The sequence below is a fragment of the Entelurus aequoreus genome, linkage group LG12, assembly GCF_033978785.1.
Source record: "Entelurus aequoreus isolate RoL-2023_Sb linkage group LG12, RoL_Eaeq_v1.1, whole genome shotgun sequence".
NCBI classification, from domain to species: Eukaryota; Metazoa; Chordata; class Actinopteri; order Syngnathiformes; family Syngnathidae; genus Entelurus; species Entelurus aequoreus.
The window spans coordinates 34,769,573-34,779,912 of NC_084742.1; the positions used below are offsets into that span (position 1 = coordinate 34,769,573).

Below are 10,340 nucleotides of genomic sequence, written 5' to 3' on the forward strand. Positions count from 1 at the left end.
AACAACACAACCGATCAGTGCAGTGCTTTGGCTAATAATATAGACAGACACAACTAGCAAGTGTGGCTCCTACAATGTGTTGACTTCAGAAGGGCCTGACGTCACAATTATTGTCACAAGTTTAAAATTTGCACAGGAAACGAGTTATGACAGATTTCTTCACATAACGATTTAACCCCTGAATTACTAAAAGTATAGTAATCTAGAACAAACAAATCTTGTGAATGACCGCCTGGTCGCCAAATTAGTGACCCACTTTTTCCTTTGGTGCCTCATTCACACAGGCAAGGCAACACAATTTAATTTATAGCGTACAATTCGTACACAAGACAATTCAAGGTGCTTTACAGAGAATTAAAAGAAGGAAAATAATTCAAATTAAAATCAGAAAATACAATCATCATAGATGTGAGACAGGCCTCAAAGTTGACAATCATCACATTGCCAACTTTGAGGCCTGTCTCACATCTTCAGGAAGACTATTCCAGACTTTAAATGGTGAAACTCAGTTTCACCATATTTAGTTCCTGACTCTAGGCACCAGTGGGGGATCACTCTCTTAAGTTGTCAGACCTCGAAATGGTTCATATGGATCTAACATGTCAAGTACATAATTTGGCACAAGACCATGAAAAGACTTGTACACAAGGAGAGCTGTTTTAAAGTATATTCTCTGAGCAACAGGAAGCCAGTGAAGTGACCTAAGCACTGGACTAATATGGTTGTTTTTCCTGGGTCTAGTCAAGACTGGAGCAGCAGCATTCTGGATGTACTGCAGCTACTTTACAGCTCGTTTAGAGAGCCCAGTGAGAAGGCCACTACAGTAGTCTAACCTGCTGGAGACAAAGGCATGGATTAGTCTTTCTAAATCTGATTTAGACACTATTCCTCTGAGTTTGGCAATGTTTTCAGGTGGTAAAAAGCTGTTGCTTGAGGATCAATAAAGCTTGTCTATGCCTAAGTCTAATAATAGTTTATATTTGCTTCTGTAGGCCAAAGACAATGATTACAGTTTGGTTTGAGTTTAACTTAAGAAAATTGTTTTGCATTTACACACTGATCTGTTTGATGCAGCGACAAAGTGAATCAACAGTTCACCTGTCGTCAGTGACAAGTAACTCTGAGTGTCATCCGCATAGTTGTGGTAGGACACATTGTAGCTGTGTATTAGCTGACCTAGTGGCAGCATGTAAAATTTGTACAACAGGGATCCAAAAATTGAACCCAGAGGAACCTCACAGGTCATAGCCATTTGGTGAGAGAGACAGTTACCAATTCCAACAAAGCATGTCCTGTGATCGAGAACGGACTTGAACCAGTTAGAACAGAACAAGATATTCCCACCCAGCTTTCTAACCTCTGTATTAAAAAAGTATGGTCAGCTCTGTCAAAAGCAGTGCTCAGGTCCGTCAAAACCAAGACTGAGACTTTTCCTGCATCTGTGTTCAGGCAGATATCATTTGTCACCGCGATCAGCACTGTTTCAGTGCTCTGGTTAACTTTTTCATGAAAGAATATTGCAAACTCATTGCACTTTGATGTGGAAATGAGTTCTATTGGAAGTGAAATTGGGTTTGTTAAAAGGTTTACTGTTGCAAACAGGACACGAGAGTTGTTACTACAGTTTGTTATGATTTCTGAAAAAATATTTTTCTTTTTTTCTACGCAATGTCTGGTTGAACACATTTTAGCTTTTCTTTGTAAATCACATAATGAGCTTAAAGCTTTGATTTGCAGCATTTCCAATCAGCTCTGCGGCCCTACGTTTTCCGTGCCCAGACTTAGTCTTCATTTCTCCATGGCACCTTTTGCCTACTTTTAACCATTCTAACCCTGACAGGAGCAATTGTGTCCAAAACAGTTTTGAACACTTCATGTAATTGAGTTCAACAGATTATCAACATTAAGCATACGGGGTGTTTTCAAACCTCATAATTTTCACAAAATGTGTCCGTATGCTATCATTAATGAGTCTTCCCTTAACAACTGCAGATCCAACTGCTGGTTTGGGTCTAACAGACAAGTTGAAGAAAACACAAAAATTACCGGGTATCTGATAAAAAAACATTCACATTTGAAATAGCAAAACCCTTAGTAAAGATCAAATCAAGAGTGTGGCCTCTGCTGTGGGTGGGCTTGTTTACATGCTGAGTTAGACCAAACATTTCAAGGACAGCAATGAGTTATTTAGCATGCCTGTCATTGGCTACATCCACATGCACATTTAAGTCTCCTGTGACGATCAAACAATTAAAGTCAGTGCATACATCCATCCATCCATTTTCTACCGCTTGTCCCATTCCGGGCTGCAGGGTTGCTGGAGCCTATCTCAGCTGCATTTGGGTGGAAGGCGGGGTACACCCTGGACAAGTCGGCACCTCATTGCATACAACTAAAAGTAATTCCTTTAAATCATCAATACATTAATTTGAATTATGTGGTGGGTTGTAGATAGTGGTATAAAGTATGGATGATTGTTTTATCTCCATTTTGAATGACACATACTCAAATGATGCAAAACCCCAAATGACAACTTGTGGGTGCGTATAATTTCCCTGAATATGGCACAAACACCCCCACCTTTCTGGTTTTGTCGTGTCTCAAATAAGTAGTTATACTGAGTGAGGTGGGATAATTTCAATCAGAAACTGCATTTGCTGTGTTTATGTGGAGCCATCTCTCAGTTAAAAACATATCAATATTGTAAGAGGAAATAAAATAATTAATTAAAAATGATTTGTTACTTTAAGATCTGACATCAAGTACTGCGTGTTTGAGATTAGCTAGAGTTGTCCTAGACAGCGGGTTCTTTAAAGGAATGTGGATTACTATTCTCTGATCAGATAAATCTGTCTGCCTCTTAACTAATCTATGTGCTATGATAGTAGTTTTAGAAGAGAACACTTCCTTATTGGGCCTCTGGTTAATGTGATGTTTATCAGCACAGAGGCCCTTAGCAACCCAGACAACAGCACCGACACTGTTGGGAATAACAGCTATGTGCTGCACTGGCAGGGGCCACGCTGGGGCAGCTTTGGTTAATTGAATAGGCTGAGGAAGAAAAGGTGCACTATACTTTTTGATGACGGAATCCTTGATCGCGCCATGTCCGGAGTAAGAGGAGTCATTTTAATATATGATTCCACCAAGATTTAAAGATGGTCAGGAAGTCTCATGGCTGATGGTAGAGAGGAGAAAGACAGTGAAGCATCTCTGGAGAGTGCAGATGCAGCAGGTGGGTTCCAGGTTTGTGGTGAAGGCCATGATGAAGGTGATGATGATGGAGGAGTTGCTCCATCAGAATCCTGTATTGGGGATACTGGAGGTGCTGCTGTGGCTGAGTCCGTTGCTGGGTTCCTCGGTGGCAGCGGAGGAGTTCTTCTTCCCCTCCCCTTCTCTCTCCTCCGTGACAGCACAGGATCCGGTCCAGGCCTATTCTGATGCCTCAGAGCATGGAGGAGGTTATCCGTCTGAACTCTGTTCACCTTTTCCTTGAAACATATCCTCACTTTGCCAGAAGAGATTGAAGTTGTCAATAAAATGCAGTCCTCTGGACTCACAGACCTTGGACAGCCATGTATTCAGCTGAAGCAGCCGTGTGAATTTGTTTATCCTCCGGTCGATGTTTGGGAGAGGTCCAGTGATAAGTGCAGATTTTTCCACTTTATCAACATTCGCAAATAGTTTATTAAAGCCTTTTTCTTCAGGATTTAAGACTGGTGGTTTCTGATGTTCACGGCACCCACATGCACAATCAGCTGTTTGATCCTTTGATGTTTAGCTAAGACCTCAGCTAGCTGCTTTGTGATGTCTGAGACGGTGGCACTTGTAAAACTGCATGTAACCATTATGTTTATGTATATGTTAGATTTGGCCTTGTCTCTAAGCAGAAGCGTATCTTTGACCTTGCACACAATGTTGTCATAATAAGAAAACAGTGCTCTCAATGGCAGACACAAACACAGAGTGGTACTCTGTAACTTAAACACTTAAGACTTTTTAGTGTTGTTCTAACAGTAACTGAGCCTTTAGGCACCGAAAGTGAAAAAAATCTATCAAAAGCTCATTTTTGAAGTTGCAGGTTAACCCGGAAATATTTTACCATACAAATGTGAGTGTAATTTTAGTAATGTAGCAAACATAGCTATGCCAGGGTCGTGTATAAAGAAAGTATGGCCAACTATACACCAGGCGCCATGTTTGCAACCAAGGACGTGTGCGGCTGTGCGTCGTTCTGACGCTAGGTTTTCCTAACGAAAAAAAAACTAAATAGTATGTCTAAATATAGTTCTAAACATACTCCAGCACATAAACTTACAATAACGCATGCTTTTATTTCGTCAAAGTATAATTTTGCAGCCGTAATTAATGTACTCTGCTGCTACATTCATGCAGTGTTTAGTGACCAGCAAGTTCTGTAACACGCTCTCCCCGGGGCAAAAGACAGAAAATAGAAAATACACAGAACGACCAAAAAAATTACTTATTACCCTCATTTTGCTTTGTACATAATTTTAACAGTTTGAAAATGCACCAGATCATTGAATTATAGTCATTTAGATTCAATAAATAAAGGGTTTGAATTGGCTACACTAAATGGTCCCTAGTGTGTGAATGTGAGTCTGAATGTTGTCTGTTTATCTGTGTTGGCCCTGTGATGAGGTGGCGACTTGTCCAGGGTGTACACTGCCTTCCGCCCGAATGCAGCTGAAATAGGCTCCAGCACCCCCCGCAAACCCAAAAGGGACAAGCGGTAGAAAATGGATGGATGGATGTTCTTGATAGTCAACATTATTAGTATTATTCTAATCGATCTTTCTTTTTTGTTACAAGGTAAGTGAAGAAGTGTACTTTTGTAGTTACGGTATTTCCCGATATTTATGCAAAATAACTCAGAAATGGTAACACTGGCGAGCTGTAAAAAAATATGGAGTGATTTTTGGACCAGAACATGTTTTGCTTTATTAATTTTTGAAGTATTTCTTGCCACTTTATGTTGTATATTTTTATATGAGATTTCCAGTTCATTGTATCATCTATTATTACACCCAAAATTTTGTTTATTTTGCTCTGTCAATGTCTCCTACTTCTATTTGTATTTGACTTTCTCTTCTACTGTAACCCAATTGCATTATTTAGTTATAGTGAGATTCAAGGACAGTGTGTTTTTGTTAAACATCTCCTAAATGTATTTTTTTCTTATATTATTTGTATTAGCTTCTGTGTTCTCTCCTGAACAAAACGCAGACGTTGTGTCGTGTGTTTACCTGGCACAGGACATTGTAGTTGGTGGCTTTCCCGTGTTGACGGCAAACCTTCACTTCCCATACTTGTCTTCTTTCTGGGTTTTGGGGAAAAAAGCTTTCCACAATTCACACGGGTGGAGCAGCCCCATGCTGCACAACAGGGCATTTTTACACGTTGAAAAAGTAATGAGGAAGGTAAGCAAACACACAACATTAGCTCAAAGTTGTAGCGGTCATGGTACCATGTACTCACGTGAGTGCCTTTTGACCAATCATCGAGGAGATCGCCTGAAATCGAGTTGGCCATACTCTCTTAATACATGACTCTGAGCTATGCTAGTGTTGCATGATGTTATTCCACCATCAAGGCAAGACTAAAAAAGCAGAATATTTGACCTTTACATGAAATTAAATATTTCAAAATAAATATTATGACTGTATTTTTGTGTTTATATAAGTGTGTGTGTGTGTGTGTGTGTGTGTGTGTGTGTGTGTGTGTGTGTGTGTGTGTGTGTGTGTGTGTGTGTGTGTGATAGACTTCCCACTGGAGCAGCTAAGTTATTAGAGGAATGTGAGGAATGTCAACGGCTGCACATTCCTAAAACACACTTACTGTGCGCAATCTTATGTGTGTATGTGTGCACTTGTGTGTATGTCTTTGGCAACAAAGGTGGATGCTTCAGGAACGTCAATGCAAGTGCAGTCATGTTTACTGCTGGAAAACCTTGACCACAAAGATAAATTGACAAGCTGATGCTTAATATTCAAACGCTATTGGTCATTTTAACAAGTGACAACAAATAATTTTCAGCATGAAAGTATAAAAGGATTGATTACCCACGCTATAAACTGTTCAGACAGCGACAAACACTGTAAAGTGCACCAACACACGCTCACAGCTGTGTGTTTACATAGACACAATGGAACCTAAAAAACACAAAAACATGCACACATATGCATAGTCAATCCATCATAATAAGCAAACAGAGTTCATACATTAGTTACATTTATCCATCCATCAATCCATTTTCTACCGCTTATCCCTCTTGGGGTCGCAGGAGCCTATCCCAGCTGCATTCGGGTAGAGGGCAAGTCACCACCTCATCGCAAAGCCAACACAGAGAGACAAACACACTCAAGGGCCAATTTAGTATTGCCAATCAGCCTATGGTGCATGTCTTTGGAGGTAGGAGCAAGCCGGAGTAGCCGAGGGAACCCACGCAGTCACGGGGAGAACATGCAAACTCCACACAGAAAGACCCCGAGCCTTATTGCGAGGCACCAGTACTAACCCCTTGTTCACCGTGCTGCCTATATTAGTTACATCAACTTGAAAATAAAATGAGAAGAAAATGTCATTTACAAGTGAAATAAATTAAGAAATATTAGAAAATATATTGTGAATGGTTACAGTACCCACTTCAGTGAATACAAGTTTTATCTTCTTTCTTAACACATTTCAAACCCTTTCTTTATTGAATCAAAAATAACACAATTCCACAACATAGTGAACTTTCAAAACTGCCAAAATTATGCATAAAGTAAACTATAACCTGTTACCCAAGAATGTAGAACAATTCTTCTCAACAAGAGGAGAAATATGATCTCAGAGAAAAATGTAACTTAAAGCATGTACGTACAACACTAAGTGTTACAAAGTACCAAGAAGAAGAAGAACCATGATAAACATTTTGAACTTAATGATAACCTAATTCATGTCATTATATGAAATACAACTTACTTCACTATTCATTTTTATTTATTTTTTTATTTTTATTATTTATGAAGTATATTGCAAACAAATTGAGAAGAGGAAATGAACAAAAGTGTTAGCAATTGCTATGTAATGGAAAAAAGGTAGGATTAAATAAGCTCTGCTTCTTCCTACTCCTTTTCGAACATGTTGAAAAGAGAAACTGGAAATTGTGATGTGTCATGTTGTAATTGTATGCATGTTTGAAATAAACTCAAACTATATACCATATATTTATTGTTATGTTGTGGCTGTTATTTGTTGATTTTGATATCATTCCTTGATTTTGGAGTTGTAACTATTATTCTTATCAATATTATTCAAATACGTCAATGCAATCATGTGTGTGTCTGTGAAAACAAAATGAACACCTTAATGATGTGTGACGTAATGACTAACATGTGATTTTCTAAGGCCACACAGAATTACTGTGGGCTTATCTGCCAAATGGAAACATACCCTTGGATGGTTATGCGTTTGTAAGCACTTCTACAATTCTACACACTAGAGGGCGCCAACAACACATGTTCAACTACTTTGACCCCCCAAAAGCAAACATTCTCAATATGACAGGAGTATTCTATTGGTTTTAAGGACCTACTGCAAAAACACTAGTCAAAGATCCTCTATATCAGTGGTCCCCAACCTTTTTTGCACCAGGGACCGGTTTTTGTAGGCATTATTTTCAGGGACCGACTTTCCAATTGTGCCAAATAAATACAGCAAAAATAAGTGCGTGAAAAATACAACTCACTATAACGCTGAATTAGTGGAAGCCCTGGGCTTGTTTCTTCGCAATGGGATGCAGATGGGAATCAGCCTTTGGCTACAGTCTGTCACATTTATATTTGATATGTTCATTAATGTGCATTGTATCATGTCACAAAGTCATAACAAATGACAACTTCCTATGAGGAGTTTTATTGTACATCTATGAACGAGCTTGTTGGTGTGTCTAGTGGGACAGGCGAAAGTTAAGTCGGAGAAAATGCAGTCGTTTATAAATAAATAAATGATAAATGGGTTATACTTGTATAGCAATTTTCTACCTTCAAGGTACTCAAAGCGCTTTGACAGTATTTCCACATTCACCCATTCACACACACAGATGGCGGGAGCTGCCATGCAAGGCGCTAACCAGCAGCCATCAGGAGCAAGGGTGAAGTATCTTGCCCAAGGACACAACGGATGTGACTAGGATGGTAGAAGGTGGGGATTGAACCCCAGTAACCAGCAACCCTCCGATTGCTGGCACGGCCACTCTACCAACTTCGCCACGCCGCCCCATTAAATTATTTAATGTTTCTCTGCGGCCCAGTAGCAAATGTGTCCCGGACCGGTGGTTGGGGACCACTGCTCTATATCACAGATGAATTCCAACTTCCATAAATAGAGTTAGCACTGTCTTCAGAATTATCGGCATTATGCACGTTTATGTGGTGACTCTTCTTTTGAAACCTTTTACACTAAAACTTTGGCCAAGGCATTTTGCCTTTTTTAAATGGATTCTTACTATAAGTAACTATCTAATGATACAGAAGTCATTGAGTTTTCTAAGGCTTAAGAGACATTTTTATAGCATTAATGTCCTCCATGTGTGTGATGTTTTATTGATGTTCCAATATCATTATAGTCTATATTATTTGGTAAAAAGCGACTGCTAAAAGTATTAGCTATTATGGCTAACCTGCACATACTGATTTAAGACTTGAGTTTAATTGACACATATTGTGTAGAAAGAAGTGTATGTGCAGCCATTGTTTATATTATTATTCAGTTTGTATGCATATAAACTCTTCTCATCCGGGGGCTGGAGAAATTTGTATTTATTCTAAATGACTACGTGTCCAAGGCCAACTATGCAAATTAGTGTTGACTAAAGTTATGTGTTAAACACTGATATGACAGTTGAACTGCACTAGAAAGCAAAAGCTGAAGGCCTTACCTGGTTCTCTTGGTAAAGCGATGGTGATGTCACCTCCCCTGCTCACTCTTTACAGCCTTCTTCATCCTCATCCAAGGCTCTGAGGGACAAGACTCATCCTCAGGGGTAACGATAGCGACCTAGGGATCCTCTTTCTCCTTGGCTGCTTCTCCTCCTCCATGTAACAGAGAGGAGAGGTGAGGAGCTGATGGGCGTGTGTCCATTCATCACACCAGCCTCCTCTTCCTCCCATCTCCTCCATGAAGTCTTCAGGTGCCATCCTATGCGGAAGTTCTCCCTCCATATTTCTTCAAGTGCTTCACATGAGGGCCAATGAAGCATTCTGACAAGACGAAACGCACATTTAGTTTAGCTCTCTTTAGCTAAAAAAAAATACGGATTACTGCGCTGAAAAATGTCAAACTAGCAAATAAGTATTGATGTCCCCAAGTTGCTGCTGTGTGTCATTCTTCATAATTAAATAATCTGGGCACAGTTCTACACATGACGCCGCAAAATTAATAATTTAAAAAACATTTTGCACACTTTTAAGGTGGACATACCTTTTTAGAGCGGTTCTCCATCTGGATTATGGACTTTAAAACACTTAAAAGTGTTGTGTTTTATGAAAATTTTAGTGAAAATAAGGTGCTCTTGTTACTTGTTGTAACCCAATTATTCCGGCCAAAGTTGGCAAAGAAAAACTTTCAACTGTGCACGGCTGTCGTTTAGTATTCTTTAATTATCTGCTTGCACATGCGTAATCGTCTCGACTTGATGACGTCACACAGAGCGACACGCAATTACTATTTTTCTTTTTTTAAAATGTTGATAGCAACTAACTACATTTTTATTGTATAAACGACAACACGTCTAAACAAAGAAAAGCTATTTTCTGTGACTGGAGTGCTCTGATATTTTTCAGGACACACTCATTTACTAACGTACTTATATTAGGCGAATTGATGCCTAGGTAAATTGGTAGTAATGAACCAATACTAGCGTGATTATATCGATCATTTTTGTTTCCATCTAGGTTTTTTTTAGGTGCTGCTCAAATATTACAAAGTCTAAAAACTAACTTCCTTATTTTGCGCAAACAATTGCATGTGATAAAATGAATACTTTTTCCATTTTGTTGATATTAAAGAGACAGGAGGTAGAAAATGTATGGATAGAATGTAGCAAGGCTCTAATGGGATATCTTAAGATCACAGGTTTAATACTTAAAGTATAGATTTTTTATTTATTTTATTGTATTATTATTATTTTTATTTATTCTTATTATTTTGTTATGTGTGGTTTTGTGTAAATACATATTTGATATGTATACTATATACCAGGGGTCTGCAACCTGCGGCTCTGGAGCCTCATGCGGCTCTTTCATGCCTCCGCCGTGGCTCCCTTTGGCTTTGAA

General features: G+C 39.1%; 1 protein-coding gene across 1 annotated transcript in view; it reads right to left on the reverse strand.

Annotated features, from left to right (window-relative positions):
• LOC133662110 (F-box/WD repeat-containing protein 7-like) overlaps positions 1–9,632 on the reverse strand; it is a 36,032-nt gene extending 26,400 nt beyond the window's left edge. The window contains exons 1-2 of the mRNA XM_062065807.1: positions 9,487–9,632; positions 8,945–9,266 (exon numbers count right to left, since the gene is read on the reverse strand). The gene's annotated coding sequence lies outside the window, so the exon portion shown is untranslated. The remainder of the gene's footprint in view (positions 1–8,944; positions 9,267–9,486) is intronic.
• Between the last annotated feature and the right edge of the window lie 708 nt (positions 9,633–10,340).